At 39.5% G+C, this 19,985-nt stretch overlaps 1 long non-coding RNA gene across 1 annotated transcript; it reads left to right on the forward strand.

Annotated features, from left to right (window-relative positions):
- Window positions 1–1,101: 1,101 nt before the first annotated feature.
- LOC118690776 (uncharacterized) lies at window positions 1,102–16,567 on the forward strand. The gene is made up of 5 exons (XR_004980900.1): window positions 1,102–1,251; window positions 4,538–4,675; window positions 4,822–4,951; window positions 7,973–8,178; window positions 15,725–16,567. It is a non-coding gene; the product is annotated as an uncharacterized LOC118690776 (long non-coding RNA).
- The last annotated feature ends 3,418 nt before the right edge of the window (window positions 16,568–19,985 follow it).

A 19,985-nucleotide genomic window follows, 5' to 3' on the forward strand; every position in this document is an offset into this window, starting at 1 on the left:
ACAACCTATAATTTAAATAACAGTACTTTTGAGAAATATATTGTCCAGTGAAATATTTTCCTTACTTCCTCTTAATGACTGGGACTGTTCATTGAGAATGAACATGTAAATAATGTTATTACCATGGAGCAGAGTTAATAGCCTCTAATGGCCCAGAACCTGTGAACAATCATGCCCATGAGGAACTCCTTACACAAACAGTCCTGGTAAACCCAACAGGAGTCTTCATGTGGTAAAATTACTCACACAAGTGAGTGTTTGAGAGGAAAATGTCATTGCTCCTCTCCCACATTCCTCCTGTTCCTCCATGAAAGAAAGCCAGCACATGAACATCAAAAGGCATTTTTGGTCAAATATGTCCCAAATAAGGATTTCATCTTAGACTAAACAACTGGTTTGAGTATTTGCTGTAACTATTATTGAAAATGTTTTTAATTTTTCTATTCACTTTCTAGATTTTGGTTCTTGATTTAAATCATCTGTAGTGCTCCTACTTACTGTGTTCACTTGGTATTTAATGTTTAGAATGTCTGTTTAATACACTTTAATAACCTCTACAGTTCAGCTGCATTTTACTTAAAAAACATTCATTACTCTAAAAAGGTTTTGGAATGAGTGATTCATCAAAGAACCTAAAATAGCTCAATCTTGTGTCCTGCTAACAAGACACAAGATATTTGTTTAATTGTAAGTGCACATTCAAAGCATTTACAATTAGCTGTAGCATAGTTATGAAAGAAATAGTGTCTAGAAGGAGCTGTCATTTTTGTCTGACTTGAGGTTACTTCAAAAGGCACAATTCCCCTGCAGGTACTGAAGTTATCCAATTACACTCCTTGTTTGTTTATTATAATTAGTGTGTTTTGGTAGAGGTTTTTCATGGGGAAATGAAAACTAGCTGATAAAACAGCTATTTTCCTCAACCAGGTAATAAAACTGATCACAATAGACCTGTGAGTTCTGGGAGCAGGTGTGCAAAATTTCCTATGGTGATTTTAGGGGGGTTGGTTTGGTTTGGTTTTATTTGGTTTTATTCTTCTACCATATAAACCTTGATCCTAAAGGTAATATAATAACTGTCTGCTTTTCATTTAGGCTGATTGTGAGTCAAGTCTGTATCTGCTGAGGAAGTTAAGTGATGCACCCTCTAATTAAGTCTCTGCAGCACCTTCCTCCCACATAAATGGGCTGGTGGATTCCTGGTTGTTCCTGTGGCCACCAGTGCAACTGAGGGACCCATCTGAGTGACAGGTACTTACATCCATTTGGAATTTTTAATCACAGCTTAACACTTGTCAGCTTCAAAGTATACACTGTAGGGAAATTAGTGTCACATCATGTGATGCAGCAGTTGTAGGGCTGCAAAGAAAACAGATTGTTTGATTATTTTTTTTCTTCCATGGCTAAGGTTAACTGCCTGGACAGCTGCAGTGGAGCCTTCAAGGCATGCTGCTTTATCTGATTGGTCTCAGGCTTGATCTGGCACATGAAAGGAAATGTGAGGAAGTTTCCAGCAGAGATCATTTTGCAAGTCCAAAGATAAGGGCAAGGTCAAGTTCACTTGTGTTTCCACAGTATCTGGTTACAAACATCGGCCCAAGAGCCACGCAGATAATTCCAGTTTAGTCTGGCAGTGGTTTGCACCTTCAGCAGATTTGCCTTGCTGGAGTATTTGTCATGTTCTGTTCACCAGCATCACAAAGGCCCTACCACAGGAAAGCAAGAGCAGTTACCTCTCTCAAAAGGTGACTTTTCCTTCCAGGGACCAAACACATGGTGATTTTATCCAAGTTCTGATGTGCAACTTGCACTGGTGTTGCCAACCTCCCATGGGGCTGCAGGGAAATGTTAATGTTTAGCTAAGGAGTAAGCTGTTATTATCTGTGTTACATTATTTTAGCACATAAGGTTTCTCCTGTAGGAAATTACCATTTCTTCCATTGCCTTCAGAACTGTGGGAGTTACTGCAGGAATATATGAGGTGGGAAAATAGAGCTGCCTTTTTTTTTTTTTTTTTTAGTTTATTTTTTAAACAGTGTCCTTTATGGTTATTGTGACTAGTGTGTGAAACTTGAGAGCTGTGGCCTGAGGGTGGAAGGAGCTGTCTCTGCCCCATGAGGCTCACCAAAAACATTTCCTGAGTTATGGATGAGCATTGCCTTACAAAACCCAGCCCTACACACTGCCCTCCCTCTGAAAACTGTTCCAGTCTCAGTGCTCCTCAATTTGCAAAAGTTTATCTTAATTCCACCAAGGTCTTGGTGAGATTTCCTAACTACTTTTTAATTTCTTAATTATGTATATTGTTATGCTGCAATGCTTTATGGCTTTATGTAATCAGTTTTTCTTATGGCAGAGTTGCTGGTTAGTGGTGCACTTCAGTAAAAACCACAATTCAAATTTTTCTCCTAGCTGTTGCTACAAGCAGTAAATTCTGAGGTTAAAGGAAGGAGCATATTGAGTGAGCCTGTGCACTCTTCCATTCAATCACCTCAAATGCTGTTTTGTGTATGCTGTGCTTGAGGAACAGGTCTGCAGTGTAATGTGTATTTCTCAATATCTTCCACAGAGAAGCAGAAGCTGTGAGGATTTTTCTGTCCTTTTTTTTTTTTTTCTTTTTTTTTTTTTGAGGTCTGCATTTTTCTTCATCTCAAAAAGGAAAGTTGTCATCCCCCAAGTTAAAAATCCATACAGTGAAATAAGTTGGCCTTCTTTCATGAAGATGTTTGCTCTCTCTACCATGAAAAAAGAAGATTACAAATTGGCTGTAGAATATCTTGATAGCTCTCATGTAAATTATTCTACCACTCACATCAATAAGCACAGTCAGTACACTGGGTAGAGAGATGCCTTTCTGAATCTTTTTGGGATCTGTTTTCAGAGAGACAATTACAGTGGGGCAAACTATAATATAATAGTGAAATTAAGGTGAAGTGAATGATGTGCTGCTACACAAAGCTTGAAGAGATAGAGCACTGATCTGTTAAACATGAGTTATGGTTTTATTTTTTTGTAAATTCTCCAAGATTCTGGTCTGGTTTTGATTTTGGAATGGGTGGGTGGTGGTAGTTCTTTTGTCTTTGGAAAAGCATCTTTTATAATTAAAGAGGCACCGTCCTGGCATGCTCTGGTCACTTGGATGGTTATTAGGGAGAGCTGTGCGCAAGCTGGCACTGAATTAAACCCTCAGTCCAAGTCCCCACTGTGCTCTGAGAGGAGACTCATACCAAAAGGAGCATGTCATGTCCTCCTGTCTCCTTTGCTGACATTATTAAGGGCTGGGATGATTTCCTGGGCAATAATGATGGGTCCATGTCCAGCTGTCCTGCAGCAATCAATCCACAAGTGATTCAATCCCTGGGAGCAGAGTGTGCCCAAAAGGCTCAGTGCTAGGTGTTAGGGCAATTCTATCAATTCATTTACAAATTCTGACTCTCTCAAGGCATTTCTCTGCTTTTCTGTTTTGTTTTCATAATTTTTTCCCAATACCATGAAACCATGTTTAACTTCACATAGGGCTTTCTTCCAGGGAGAGCTGAACTCCACACAAATTTATCCTGATCAATCTGTGTCCAATCTGTTACTGGCTTGATCAGATAGAAATGGATGATATTAGTGAAGCTGGCACATTGCTCCTAACCTTTCCTGATGGCATATTCAATACTTGAAAATACCAAAGATCTAAATTTAAACAAGATCTATAAAATCACTGTCCCTTTTCCAAGAGATATATTATATGTATCTCATGTCTTTAAAAGTCCTAATTTGAAAGCATGTGGTCTTTGTTCCCATTTAATGTCTAGGGTAAGACATATTCCCCCAAAGTACATCCCTAGCTTTCAACTATTCCTCATTATTTTTATACTTTTTAAAATAAAAGTAACAAGCATTTGCCTTTCAATGAACCTGTCCTTCCCTTTCAAAACAGTGATTTTTTATTATTGACTTTCAAAGAGCAAATCAATTCCACTAAACTGCCATGCTTTTTATCCTAATTATTTTTTTCAATTGCTGTGTTTCTTATTCTACATCTGCATTAGTATAACTTTGTTTTTTTCCCTTTTAAACATAACATTAATACTCATTTATGTCTTTTTACTTTCCAGCTTTATGAAGGTACTATTGACTCTCACCTTTGTAAATGTCTACCCTTGAAGTTTTAAATGTTTGCAATAAACACACAATTTTGCTGCCAACATTAGCAGCCATTAGCCATAAATTAGCTGCTTCATTTCAAGTTCAACTTCCATTTCTCCTAAAGTACCATCAAGAATCCTTATCCCCTGGCCAGCCTTACACTGGTGGAGTAGAGAGATGAATTTCAATAATATAAGTGTAGTTTTGACTGCAGTCAGGAATACACCCTCCTTAAGTGTTTTCTTCCTTTTCTTGGCTAGTGTAAATCCTTTGGATATTTCTGACAGTGTATGCCCCCTGGAATGTCTCTGCTAAAATATCCAGACATTCCAAGACGTTGGTGGCAAGATCCTGAATCATAACTGTAGTAAATTTCTGGTGGGTGTTGCTGCCTTTTTAGATCTCTGTGGGAGCTCCTACCTTTAATCCCTGCCATCAGACTCTGCTGTGGTGACTGTGACTCTGCATGTGAAGAGCTAATTCTCCAGGAAGACAATTTATTTCAGTGATGTGCTCATGTGACCTGACTAATTCTGAGGTGAGAGCACTGACATCAAGGAGAATCTGGCCAGATATGGGCCCTTGTTTTGGTCTTTAGATGATTATGGCAAGTGTGCTGTAAGCACGGGATGGACTAGATGAAAGGCAACACTGTTTTGTTTCTCTGATAATCTGAATTTTTAGGTTCTTCTCTCAAATGTTTGAGTTTGAAAAGCAAAGACAGCCAAAAGGAGATTGTTTTGGAGAGAAGTGAAACCAGCCTGGGACAGCAGTCAAGGAAACCTCCGTGGTGTCACAATTCAGATACAAGGAGGTAAGAAAAGTTCTAACAAGGTCTTCCATGTGACCAAATTTATATTTTAGAAATTCTGTATGCTCTGTTGTTGATTTGTAATTGATATTCAGCATCCACACACGTCTATACCAGGTGAAGAGCAGAGGCTGCCTAGGTCTCTGGGAAAGCCCCTTGTACAGCAGCTTTGCCTCCCTGTAATTCAGACTTTCCATCCCTTTCCTCTCAGGTCCGTGTGGATTCCTCACATGCTGAGATTTGTGCTACAGACATTTATCTTTTCCTAAGGTTTGGGAAGAGAAGTGTTAGCACCTTCTCTCTGGAACAGAAAGGATACTTGTCCGAGTTGGCAAGGTGATCTCAAAGCTGCAGAATAGATTTAAAAGTCTTGGTCAAAGGGAGAGGCCAGAGCAATATCAAGTCATCTTACAAGATTTGCCTTTGGTTACAGAGACCTGCTACCCTCAAACACATTGAGAAACCACACTGATAAACTTTGTCAGGGTCAGTCTGTGGGGAGGTGCTGTAACATAGGCTGCTTCAGAAATCCAAATGTTTTGTTCTCTGATTTTTAATGGTTTTTTTTCCTGCATTCTACCCAAATGAATAATTTTTTTGATGAAGTTTCTCCTGATTTACACACACAAATGTGCCAGTCCCCTTCTGTTCCTGTCTATCTTAGAAGAAGCATGAGGAGTTTAGCTTTTCCTCACTCAATTTTTAGTAAAACACAATAATTATTTTTAAATATAAAATAGACTCAGGCTAGGGATCTTGCATTTTGAAAGGCACCATTTAAAAAACCAAAGACAGATGGTCTCTTGTACCCATAATTTCTTCTTATAAAGTGCAATTTGAATTATTCTCAGTGGGTTCAGAATATCTTTTTTTCTAGGCATGAGCCAAGGTTTTCCCCTCCAGCCTACAGAGGAATATACACTAGATAATAAATACTTGATGCATAATTTGTTGCTCACTGTGAGATGCCTCTTAAATATTTTGTTTACATCGTTTACATGTGCATATATTGCAAGCTAACAATAATACAAGCTATATTGAAAACTCATGTACAATAATCAGGGATTTTAGTGCATAGAATCTAATAATTCTTTTACAGAATTGACAGAAAAAGTTTTAAGGATGCAAATTTCCTAGTAAATTAATCCGTCAGTATTTCATTACTTGCTACAGTTAAGGCCAGTAGGAAGGATAAAATGCAGTGGCCCTACACTGGCTTTAGGACAGCTGTCTGTGCTCTGAAGGCTGCTACACATCCATCTCTGTCCTCCTGCTTTTACAAATTCTACAATCCCAACACTGATGCTGTACCTGAATTTTCCATTTTAATAAGAGGTAAATGTATTTTTAAACAGTGATTGTGTTCAAGGTTCTTCCTTTTAAAGGTTTTATTTTTTTTTTCTTCTCTGAAAGGGCTTTCTGGCCTCTGATTTCTCCAAGTCCTGGAAGCTTAAAGCCAAATGTTCCCATTGGGGTGGTTTAGGTGGATATGGACTTTCAGGGGGGATGTTCACATGAGTTTCATGTTCAGCAGTAAGGAGGGACACAAAACTCTTGTCTCTAATAAGCCAATGGTGGCCAACAGCTCTTCCTGAGCAGCCTTGCATGGGCTGACTTCTGTGTGGGGTAAGGACGAATCTGGGGCTGCTCTCTTGGTGACAACAGAAACCAATGTCAGGAAAATTAATTCACTGTATTTCCTCCTGGGTCTTTCTTACATTCTCTAAAGGAAGCTGGAGGAAATACATACATAAAAAATCTACCAAGGGATATTTTAAACAAGACAACATCTGACTTGAAGTATCTGAGCCAGAAATGGCTGGGACTTGGGAGAGGACACCTGGAAAGTGTTGATCACTGTCCTATTGCAGTCTTCCGTGTTTATCTTTATAAGATAACTTGGCTTCAACTAGTACAGCTGTCTGTATGTCATGTAACTCAGGTTTACATGGATTTATTGATAAATAGTGGATATTCACATGTCCAGTGGTGTGATGCAGTGTGTGTGGTGCAGCTCTTCCTAAATCCTCTTTAGAGTCAAAGGGGAGGAAAATATTCCTGCAGAAGGTGTTTCAGAGAAGCCCTGGGTTCTCTTTGTCCAGCCAATCCTTCCTGCAATGGCAGCAGAGGGGGATAAAACAGCTGAGCTGGCTGATATGAACTGCATGGTGTTGTGTGCTTCCACACCACCACTGAATGGCCCTCCTTAGCACAGGACATGGAAGGTCCTGTGTAATGAAAATCCATTTTGTGCTGCTCCAAACACCACATCAGCTTTAACAGCTAGTAACAATCATAATGCAATTATTCTGTTTCAAGGCTTTAAGGAGAACAAGACACAAAGGAGCTTTTTGTCGGGGGGTGTGGGGCTTTTTTCTCACTGTTAGGCTGCAGTGTAAAATCTGCTCTATGAGGGGCATCTCCTGGTGCCCAGCAGGGTGGATGGGCAGCTCTCTGTCCCTGTGAGCAGCTCCACCCTGGTGGCTTTGCCTTTGCTGCCTGCACTGAGCCCAGCAGAGGAACAACAGGCAAAGATTGACCCGAGCAGGGTGGGGTGGGGCTGGGGAGTGATGTCCCACAGTTTGGCAGCTCTGCTGTAAATGTTTGTGACAGAAATTGCCCCTTGAGCTGTGCTGGAGCTGCCACAGATCCTGGTCCCATGGGCCTCCAGCCCCGCCTGTTTTCTCCCTTCATGAGAGAGAAGCAGTAGAATAACAAAAGAAAATTTCTGACACTTTTCACTGGTTTTTCCCCCCTCTCTCTTTGTCTGGGATTATGCTGAATATAACTTAAGCCCTGGTGCCCTCTTCTGATCTTGCAATAGGTGTCAGTCCTCAGCACACCTGTCCCTGCAGCTCCCCCTCAGCAGCCAATTGTTTGGAGTAGGGCGAGCATTTGGGGACACAGATATTTTAATTTGTAATCAGCTTTAAAGCTTTCAACATTTACTCTGATCAGAAACAGCAGCTTAGGCATAAATTAGCCTTTTCTATCTAAAAAAACCCTTTTTTTTTTGTATCCCAGCAGGGGCAGTAGGCTTGATGTGAAGTCCACAGAAGTGAAGGGATAAACCCTTATCAGCTCTGGCCCAGCCCCTGACACAGCACTCAGAGTCACTTAGGCTGAAAGAGGTAAACTGCTGCAAGATCTTCAAGGAACAAAGACTGATTAAGGATAATCTTGTAGAAAATGTTGCCTTTTTCTGGATGTATTTAACATGGGAAATACTGGTAAGTGATAATTGTACAATTCCTTGGCTTTTCAGTGCTAGCAGCCCAAATTTAGTTTGTGTCCTTATATGCAGGCATGTGTAATGTATATTAGGTATATCTCTGACACTCAGCTGCAGACTGTATGAATTAGTTCATTCATCATTTCCAGGCTGCCACCCCTGGGATGGAAGGCAGCAGCTGGCAGGGAGCACACAGCAGTTCTGCACAGCAGCCTCAAAGCCAAGCCAGAAATTCTGCATCCAGGTTCCACTGGAGGGTGGTTCCACACACGGGGAACTAGAAACCTCTTCTTTGCAAAAACACACACTTCCTTTCTAAAATCATATGTTTTACTGATAGCCATTGAAAAAAAAAAGAATTACAATATTTGCCCATAAGGCATATGATATATCCAAAGTATGCTAAATGTTGCTAAATCTTCTAGCACTAAATTTACTGCAAAATAAGGTTATGAATTAATTTTCACAGTCCTGGCTTTCCTAGACTGTGGCTGTTTGCTTATGTTTTAAGCAGATAATATTCTGCAAACTGAGAGTTGTGCAACTGCAAATAAACATTCTCTACTGACCAAACTACTTGTTGATAATTTTAGATGGGAATTTTTGAGAGACCGATGGGCAGATTAACACTAAAGGCCTCTCTAGCAAGTGGTTTAACAACACATTAAGCAACAAAAGGGATATTTATAGCTCTTTGCTGGAATATGAGTTTTCCAGCTCTCTATTGCCATCTTGAGTCCCTGACTGCCTTTGACAGAAAAACCAAATTGGGTGTAACACGGACAGAGACAAAGGGAAAATCCATTTCCTGTCCTGATGGCCAGAGCCCTCTCTCCTTATCAGGTGAAAGTCATCAGGTATCACAGAAACAACATTATTTACTCCAGTTGAGATTATACAACAATTGAGAGCTGAGGGGAGATGCCAGGGCAGTGTGATGCCAGTGCAAATTTGTTCTTGCAGAATGAGGTTCTTGGAAAGCAGCTGAGCTCAGGGCCCAGGGGAATTCTTGGACATGTGCATCCTGCAGGCTGTCAGGGGAGCTAGTAAGAGTTTCGAGTATATTTACAGGTGGACTGGGAAATTCTGAAATTCTTCCTCCTATGCAGAGGTTTTGATACCATTCTCTTTGTCCTATAATTGTCCTTGACAAATTTCTCACCTTCCTCTGAGAATCACTAAGGTGGGAACTGCAGTACCTCATCCATCCTATGATATTTTAGTGTGTAGTTACTACACACTAAAGAAAACCTATGGATTTCCAAGTTCTTTGGGCTAGGTGCCATGAAAAGAAGCCCGAGGCCTTTCCTATGTGGGCATTTCTCTAACACCTCCTGCTTTCTACCTCAGAATGTTCAGACTCTTTTTTTATTGGTTTATAACTTTCAGAAGTCCTTCTTTTTATTGTTATTATTCCCTATTCTCTCCCACTGCCCTGTTTCACACTTGGTAGCAGTGTTTTCAGCCAGTTTTCAGAGCTCAATATTTGATGAGTGTCCCAGCAGAAGGAATACATTGTGAGATCATTGTTACTAATTGAATATTTGGTGGGGGATGTCTTCCCCTCCACTGAGTGCTTGACATTGACTGAAAATAAGTTGCTAATACTTGATTCTAATAAATCTACTGCCCATAGCCTGTTTTAGAGTCTTAAGTGTATTTGGGCATAATATCAGCAATCAGTAATTCCCTCTTCCAAACAAAGGATACTGTTTGAAGGAGCCATTAAAACTCGTTTTTAATAAATCTCAGAGTAGCAGCTGACACTAACACAGTTTGAACTGGACTAGCACAGGGGCAGATTAAACCCTGATGAAAACAGCCTGGATTTTCCACCCTGCTTTCTGCTGCTCTCCACTGCAGCAAATATTGGTCCTCCCTCTTTCTGTGCTTGTTTCTGCAGTGCCAGGCTGGAACAAAGGGTTCCTAGACCCCCCTGCCTGGGGCTGGGGTGAGGTGCAGGTGCCATTCCTCAATGCCCAAATGCAGGTAAAACTCTGAAGGTGTCAGGCCTGGGACTCCATAGAATCATTGGCACAAAGGAAAATTGAATGTTTTGTGAATAATTTGTGCTGGCTGCATCTGAACAAATGGGTGTCTCCCCAGGCCTCTGGGAACCTCAGTTGGTTTGGTGCTCATTTCAGAATTGCTTTGCCCTCCTAGGATCTGGGTGGTTCCCCAGGTATTGGTAATGGATCAAACTTAGCATTTCTTCAAAAGAATGGCCTCATTTATTGGATTGTGCCTTCTGTACTCTGCTGGCAATGGCCTTCCAAAGAGGTGCTCTGGCACAGCCATCCTGGGCTCCCAGAATTCACAGAGCTGATTATTTTTAATAACATTCCTGGAATAATCTCTGGATGTTGTATATTTGCATTTGTATTGATGTCATCACACTGCTGCAGCTCTGTCTTCAATACTCCTTTTTATATATCTCCTGCAAGTGCCACATTAAATGATCATGGGATTCTTGGAAAAGCAACAGGAAATTATATAATGGTGCCCACAAGTCTGTGTATTGACTTTTCCACAGACTTGCTGGTCTCTGAGCCTAAAAATTGTTAAAAAAAGATATGTGATCTTATTTTCTGTCCTTGATTCTTCTTACTGTCTGAGAAGACCTGGTCTTTTGCTGTTCTACTATGAAAGAACAAAAAGGATAAAAAGAGCTAATTATAGAGATTATTGTGGGTTTGATTATAAGGATACTTGTTTAATTTAGTTGCTTTACATTCTTAAGTACTCTCAGCAGGAATTCAGATGGACACTCTCTATCCTCTGCAAGTGAGGGACAACTGGCACTGTGATGAGCAGAAATGTCTGTAATGGAATCACAGTTCTGGTATAAAACTTGTAGGACATTAGAAGAAATAATTTCCTTTTAAGTCTACTTCAGTACATTCAAACCATAAAGCATAGCCCATAAAATGGAGCAAAGATGCAGGGAAACCTGGTGTCTGTGGCGTTGTTTCTCAGGAACCTTGCACAGCTGTGGAGGACAAGGCAAAGGTTTCTATGGAAAATTGTAGAAAAACACCTGATGCCAATGTCACAGAAACAAGAATAGCTGTAAGGCCTGGGCTTTTGGCCACGTCTAAGGGTTTCTCAAAGTGCTTCGTGGAATATTTTGAATATTTATACCTGAGAATTCAAAATCCTTCTCTTTGTTGGCCTGAAAATAGCTTTGCTTTTGAAGATACAGTGACTCTTTCTGGTTTGTGGTGATTTCCCCTCTTATGGGAAATATAAATAACTTTCCCCTCTTATGGGTTTAGTTTTTATCTGAGGGATAATATATCCCCTAGATGTTGGAAATAACCAACATATTACATTGCTTACAGCCTTCCAGTCTCATTTGGATAATTCCTTCAGTAAATTCCCTTCTCATCCAGGATGATTCCTTGATCAGGCCAAGCTGGGTTTCCAGTTTCCAGCACATTCCTCTGAAAGTCTCATCCCTGGGTGAGTCCCCATCCATGTGTGGCACTGTGGGGTGGTGGCAGTGCCTGCCAGGAGCCCTCAGTGCTGATAAACTGATAGCCACAAACCCAAGGGAAGGCAAAGAGCAGCCAGCCTGCTCTGAAAGCTGCAATGGAGCCTTTCTCTGTGCTGAAATAATTCTGGTACCAGGAGCAGATCTTACCAGGGTGAGGTCGAAAAGTGCTGCTTTACCCTGCAGCAGCACACTTGACTCCAGCAGCAGATGAAATTAATCTCTCCTGATCTCTCCACTGGGACTGCTGGATGGTTTCCAAGGCTTGGGCAGGCCTGTGGAGCATCAGCTCAAGCACTTCAGGGCTCCTGGGGTCTGAAAAAAGACACATCCTATAAATGCTGCTTCAGTTCTCCAGTCAGGGCTGGCAGCTCTGCAGAGAGCAGAGGATGCAAGGCAGATATTTGAGATTTGCTCTACTCCTCACGGGACTCAAACCAAGTGCAGCTGCCCTGGTTAGAGCTCATCAGTCCCACATTCACCCTCTAGAACAGAGACAGTTGTCCTAAAGCATTAAGCTCTTACATGGTAATTTAAACAAACAAAACCCAAAGACGTTTGGGGTGTGACTGCTGAGAACATTTTAACTCCACATGGATTCTCACACCTACTGTAATTCCTGAGATTCCTACTTCCCAGTTAATTGAAATTGGACATTAATTTGTATTTTCTGAATGAGAACAGCCTCTCTGGCATTTATTTTGTTAAGATACACAACTTTCGACATAACTTGGAAACTTGGAATAAAACTGACAATGGCTCAATGCAGTAATATACTGAACAGAAAGTTTACCAAAAAAGTGTTTATTTTCCCCCTCTCCAGCACAGAACCACTGTTTTCTGTGCTACACAAGCTATTTGCTTCCTACTGCTTGGGAGTTTAGCCTGTTTGGAGAGACTGCAAGTGAAAACAAAAAGCATTGGAAACCTCTAGTGTATTTGCTGAAAAAGTAATCTTCTTTAGTTGTTTACCTAAATCTTTTCCCAAAGTAGATTTTTGTAGCCACATTATACTACTATCAAAAAGATTTGATTCAACTGAGGAGGCAAATGAGACAAATGTGTTTTGTCATGATTGAGAATGAAGAAAAATCAGTTTCTTTCCATTGTAAATATTTACACATTGGGTAATGTAAAAATTTACTTTGAGGTATTTACAGTGGGAACACAGACTGTTTTTTAAATAGCCATAATGTTCTGAATGTTGTTGCTAAAGCTTGGTGAGTCTTTCTTCTCTGTTTTCTGACAGATTGTATGATGAAATATCAGGTAATACACTTTCAGAGCACGAATCATCATCCTGTTTTATTGGTTTAATCAGTGTGAAAGGAATGATTTAATTCACTATCCAATTACATTCCTGAGTATGTTCATTTTAATAGGCTCAGTATTTCCTTAATTTATCTGCTAATCATTAGAAATGCATTTGGCCTCAGCTCAGAGACTGCTGTGTCCTGGGGTTCAAGCTGGGATTAGCACAGTTCTAAGAAGTCCAGAGCATGTCTGGATTTCAATGGAGCAATGGGATCTGAGTATTTTGCACACACTCAGGTGAGAGCAAGCGGGGCTGATGGTTTGTGTGTGCTCATCTCCACAGGCACACACAGAGGTCAGGACATTCCCTGGCTGATACAACTTCCTAAGCAGGGTTTAATTACCAGGAAAAGTTCACACAATGATAAAAAATAATCAGTTTATCATGTAGTTAAACTGGCCTTGCACTTGTATGTTTTTGAGGTGGGTGAGTACTTGTAAGTACTTTGATTGTAGTGGCTGTACTGGAAGTGGCTCTAATGCAGACTCTCTGTGTCTTCTTGGAATAAAAAATGTTTTTCTGAAAATTTACCACCTGGTAGGAGTCAGGAAAGGGTGAGATTTACTCACAGCATTATCACAAACTTGGTCAGCACAAATCTGAAAATTGAATTTATAAATCAGGGATTAGTTTTCCTAGGATACTTTCCCCACAGCAAACTAAATGCATTGAAAACATTGCTCATCCCTCTTAACTAACAGAAAATACTCTTTATTATTTATTTATAGAATTATGAAGAGTATGGATTTTGACAGTGTTATCTATATAACTAGATTTTTATTAGAAATAAGCCAAGCCTGAGCAGTGAAATTAAAGAGATTTTTTTTTAGATGTCTAAAATTTGATCATGTTATTTGGACCTGCCATAAAAACAGTACCAAGAAGATTTCTAATAAGTCTCAGGGCATACTGCTACATAAGAACGTCTCTCAAAAGTAATCTTTTTTTAATTCATGATTAGTGATTCCATGAGTCTTTATTTCCCTACAAAATGCAGTGTTTGGACATGATACAATGTTCTGTTTCCTGTTTCCAGAGGTCTCTGGAAATAGGCTGATTCCCCAAAAAAAGAAAACTGACAACAAGAGTTATTAATGTCCCCAAAAGCAAACTCCTACTCTGCAAGATTAATAGAAATAGTTCAGTCTTCTGCAATAGTGTCACTAGAGTTAGATAAGTTATATAAGAGTCAGATAAGATTTGGGGTCAAGAAGAAAAGATTAATAACTAAAAGTCTTCCTATAGTCAATATAATATTTTGTTACAGCTACAATATTTAACAAAGTCCATATAGACACAACACAGTTTTGATACATCCATGGGAGAAATGATATCATTTTAACCGAGCTCCTTTAAGTGAAATATCTGTTTTGATCCCCTCTTGTTCATTTGAATCTTGAACACGTTTTCATGTTCCAGGATGAAACACTTGTTGCTTTTAGCTTTTTATATTTCTAGTTCTGCAGTGAGAGTTGATTGACAAACAGCGAATGCCATATGTCTCCTCCTCACCCTGCAACCAGAAGGTTGGGGTTAAAAGTGAGAGGGGAAAATGGGAAAAGAATAAATGAGAGCACAAGAAATTTGGCAGCATCAGAGATCTGTACATACAATTGCTGAATGACACATTGAGGCAAGTCAGCTTAATTATAAATTATATGTGATAGATTTCAGCATAAAAGCATTTTAGAAACTAAATCCCATATTGGTATGTTGCATTATCCTGAAGTGACCCTGGGCAGCCAAATGTTCTTGCAGTCTGTCCTTGGCTCCTTTTTTGCATTATACAGGTTCCTAAGCCAAATTTGCAAAGTTAAACATCTGAGCTGTAAATAAAGATCCCTAAAGCCTACTGTGCTTTCCTTGTTCTAAGAGTCCCTTCACAGTATGGCCTCAATTCAACTAAGTACTTAATATGTACTTAAATCCCACTTAAATCAATGGGATTTAAACATTTGCTTAAATGCTTTGCTAAATCATGGCCTATTAAACTGTCTGTGTTGGAGATCAAACTGTAATTTATATTGCTGCGATTTCTTCTTCTGGTGTTAAACATGAGACCCCAAACTACATTTCACTGTAGTCTTGCTTGAGTGAAGCTGAACTGTTTAATGGGAATGTGTGCAAGACCTGTATTCCTCATGTGCAAGACACAGGTTTAATTTATCTTGGTCATCAGCTGTGGTAAACTTATGTTCCTGATAAAGTGAAGTCAAATAAGCTCCATTAAGAGGCTGAATGTTTCTCACACACCATCATTTGAAGATGAATAGCATGAAGTTTTTCTTTTTCACAATAAACAGTGCAACTCCTGGTTAAACCTGGAACATACAGTTATTTGTACAGAATGTAGACACATGAAAATATTTGTAGAGGAAGGGGGAAGATTTTTATTCTTTTGCTGATTTGTTGGCAATCTCTTCCTGGCTTTTTTTTTTTTAATGCAACTAAGGTTGACAAGAAAAACAGCCTTTTGTAGCTGAGGAGGCAGCAGGAAAAGCAGTTGCCAAAAGAGCCATCAAAAGTCTCCAAGTAATTGGATGTGTGGAGAAAATATGTCAAAATTATTGCAACTGCATATAGTACAAGTTTTTTAGAAGTAAGTCAGATGCTCCACTATGCCTGGGATACCCATAGAGATCACTCTGGCCTTATCATTGTTTTTTTGGAAAAGAGTGAAGATGAATGGTGGGAAAGTGAGGACACTTCTTGACTTCTTCTCTTCTCTGCTTGTAGTGGAAATCAGCCAAAACTCCAGCTCATATGCCAAGAAAGCCCAAATGAAGAGATGAGTGGAAAATACCAGATGCTTAAATTTGTCTTGGATTTTCTCAAAACTGCTAAGACTGGTTTTCTCCTTAATTAGCCAAATAAGGGATGGAGTGCATTTCTTTTTCATGTACAGATATTTCTTGCATCCTATGAGTTAACCACCTCTAGGGCACGGCTGTCCCTGTCAGAGGAGGTGACCAATGTGGCTACAACCTGAAGAGATGAGTGCTGCAGAGGACATCCCATCCTCCCCACCCACAGCACTGCCGCCCTGCCAGGATTCCCCCAAGACTGAGATTCCTGGGAATGCCGTTGCCTGGAAGTCAGTTTACATTTCTGTCCTGAGAAGGAATTACTCTCAATACATGATTTTTTTCCCAACTAGTCAAGATTTATTTTCGGTCCGAGAGTTGTCTTTTGTTCAGTGCTTATTTTGTTGTGTCACTTGAAATGACTTCAGTAATGTCTGGAAAAAGAGATAACTAGAAAAGCCTACAGCACTTGATTATTCTGCTCAGAATATCTGATACAGCCCCTTCAGACAACAGATGTAAGTGGTATGAATGCATACTATTTCATAGTAATCTTAATATTCCAGTTATTTCCATAATTTTATACAATATACAGATACATTAATATTAATGTCACACTTAGAAAAATGAAATACTTGCAGGATATTTTATGGTTTAAAACAAATTATTTTAAAGGTAATGTTTATATTCATAATATATTTTAATAATCATTTCCTACTAATATTTAAAATCCATGTGTCATCATTTGGAAAAGAAATCCTACTCCAGAATGTAAAATATTCTAAAAATTTTAGGTTCATCACTGATTGAAAATGCTTGTTATGTATTTTATATATATATATATACATATATATATAATATATGTATGTACGTATACTTATATATGTATTTGTGTATATACATATATATAAAATAAAATTGTTTCTCAGCAGGTTTTTTTAAACTCTCCAGTCAACCACTACAGAACCTCAGTGAAAGGGAGAAAACAGTACTTTTTTGAGCAGGGGAAGTAAATATTTTTTTATCCATCATCTGCTGTTACAATTTCTTCATATCTGTGTGCTTAGTGATAAATTTTTCTTTTACAGCTTCCTTTGTTTCCAAGACTGGATAAAAAATTATAACTGCTTTGAAAAATCTTAGAATGTTGCAGCACACTTTGTTTCACCTCAAAAGCTGATTTTTGAATTGCACATGAAAGTGCTCCATGTTTTCATATTAGTTTTTTAAGATTTAAAGTTTCCACAAATATTTACAACTACCTACTCTTTTCTCACAACTAAGAAGTATAGATATAAAAAAACCACCCCTTCTGTTTTCACACTCTTTATCACATATTGAATTAAATTAGAAGGGAAAATGGAAAAGAGATTAAATTGCAATTATATTACTTTCTTCAAATGATCATAATTTGATTTAATTTCAAATAAAATATTAATAAAGTGCTAACTTGGTGGGAAATGCCATTAATGGAACAGTTTCCCAGGGAAACAGAAGCAAAGTGATTAACTGTCCTTTCTGCTTCAGTAATGAGATCTTTCTAAAATAAACAGTTTTGCCTGGTTTAGCATTTGTCTTATACATTTATGCCCAGTTCTAGAACCTCAACCTATACATGGCATTGTATAGGTTCTGGACCTTGTTTGAGGGTTTCTGTCTTAATTGTCACACTTTTTAGAGGTTGTAAATAGCAAGCTGCAAGAGAATCCTTTTTAGATTCTATAATTAGAAATAGGGGAAAAAATCGTGTACATGTCTAATACATGTCTAATTTCAATGACCCAATGACTGAAAGTATTTTTAAACAATAAATGTGAAAGATGTCTATGTGCAAGTTCTCATGAAAAGACTCAGAGGCTCAAAATTAGATAATTTTAATGTACTCTTATGGTTGGTTTTCAGTTAGAAAATTGAACTCCAGAAATGTCCCCCTGGCTAAATGAGGCTTTTGCAATGTTGATATTAATCAATCAACTCTCCAATAAGAGCCAAGCCTCAAATCCACAAGCATGAAACAACAGCTAGTAATGGCCACGTGAATTGATTTCAGAAGGTTAAATGTGCACATTTGGGCTTAGAACAAAGTCTTTGTGGCCTTATCCAGAGGGGATATCTGTGTGACTCACATACTTTGCATACACTGTAATAATGAAAATTAAGGGACTGGGTTTAGATGAGGCCATGAAGGTTTATTCATGGTCAAAATTTAGACCAGAGTTGCTTTTTTTTTTCCCTGATGAACAAGGTCCATAAAAGTCTGACACTGAATAATTTTGTTCCCTCTAGGGGCAGAAAAAAAAGAATGTAAAAAACCCCAATGTACTAAATATATGTGTGATGGCAGATTTTTTTTTTAATTGGTTAATGGTTGGGCACATTCAAAGGATAAAATTGGTTGTTGGCTTCTATGCTGTGGTTGTGGCTGAGGCTGGCATCAATTGTTTGTTTAAACTTAAGAAGAACAGTCAAAAAAATGGTTTCATGGTAAAAATGGGGATGTAAATCTGTAAGTAATCATGCCTAAAGATGGGCTGGGTAGAAGTAGGTAGGCTTTGGTTTACTGTTTAGCCAAAATTTTCTCCAACATTGGCATAATTAATGGATTTGAACAAGTATAGCTATTCTGAACAGCAGAGAAACCTGACAATGAGCCAGGGTTCAACCAAGGGTGGGATAGAGATGGATTTGGAGAAATCATATGTAGGTTTTTACTGTGGGACTTTCCAAACTAAGGCTGTTATTAGATATAGGCTAAGAAAGGGATTCTGGGTTGACATTTAATACCCATTACAGAAGAGGTTTCCAGGCTAAAATCAGCACTGTGTCCTTCAGACCCCAGAAAATTACAATTCTCATAAGGGCATGTATCTGTCCCTGGACTAAAATGTTTGTGTAACCCATCTGTCTGTTTCAGACCGATGAGGTAGAACTTGGATTTCAGCTGCTCACACTCACAGGGAGTGGGAGTCCTTGGCTGAGGCTGCTGTTTAGGTGCTGTTGATCTTCCTTGTCAGGGCAACGTTTCCAGGGCTAGGTGACCAGCCAAGCTTTTCCTGCTCAAGCTTGTATTTAGAATTATGCATATGTTCCTCGGCTGAATTGGAGCTTAAGACCCACATCTGGTGTCAAGCCAGGAAATGGCATGGCCAGTTAGCAAAAAATCCAAAATGAAAAGGAATGGGGGGTGGTGTGAACAGGCACCATGAGCAGGGAATGGCAGCCAAGCATGGGGGAGATGGAAGGTTTGGCAATCATTGTAATTAACACAAAAAGCCTAATTGCTGAAAACAGAGATGCAGAAGCTTCAAAAGAAGTTCCCAAAAAAGGATTGATTTCAAAAAAGCAGAAAGAAAAAATAATCTGATGCTAATTATTTGAATTGTGTGGAGGATATAACCAAAAAATGAGCGGAACAAAATGCCAAACAGGAAGGGGAAAAAAAAATCTAAAAACCAGAAAATTTATTAAATGCAGGTTGTTGGGTTTTTTTAAATCATTTTTAATGATGTTTTGACAAATGTCTCAAGGATTTGCATTTTTGAAAGAGGAACTTCTTGCAGTGCCACATGCATTTGAGGTACTTTGAGCCCTGCAGCTGCGGGCTGTGCGTGCTCGCTGCGATGCCACAGGCTCTGCAGCCATCTCGTGGGGACACTGTGCCTGGCCACCCAGCAGAGCCAGCCTGGCACACTGAGCTGGGCAGCAGCACAGCCTGCCTGGCACAGGCTCATCTCCAGGCTTTGCTTCCTTGTCACAATCAATTTTTTCTGGGGCACAGTAGGCAGAGTCCTACAGCACACACCGGTGAGTAGTGACTGCACGTACTGGTGGGTGATTTCTCACCTGCATTCAAATCTGGGCACTTTCCCCCTCCCTCATCATCACAGACTTACTACAGCATGCAGAGCCTGGGGCCCTGGCTGCAAAGCAGGAAAGGTCCCTTCAGGCTGAAGTTCCATCTCTTGTGTCCTGGCAGAGCACACAACTTCCCAAAGGAGCTGTGGAAGGGCTGGCTGTGTCTGACAGCAGCACCAATAGGCTGCAAGGCTGAACAATCTATTTCTGTTTCCTCTTCCAGTCGACTCAGATGCATTCTGTTCTTCTGTTCTCTCTGATTATACCCTTTCTGATCCCATCCTGCCAAGTCAACCAGCCAAATTCAACTTGGGGATGGTATTTCCTTTTTCATAACT

Source organism: Molothrus ater, chromosome 13 (assembly GCF_012460135.2).
Source record: "Molothrus ater isolate BHLD 08-10-18 breed brown headed cowbird chromosome 13, BPBGC_Mater_1.1, whole genome shotgun sequence".
NCBI lineage: Eukaryota > Metazoa > Chordata > Aves > Passeriformes > Icteridae > Molothrus > Molothrus ater.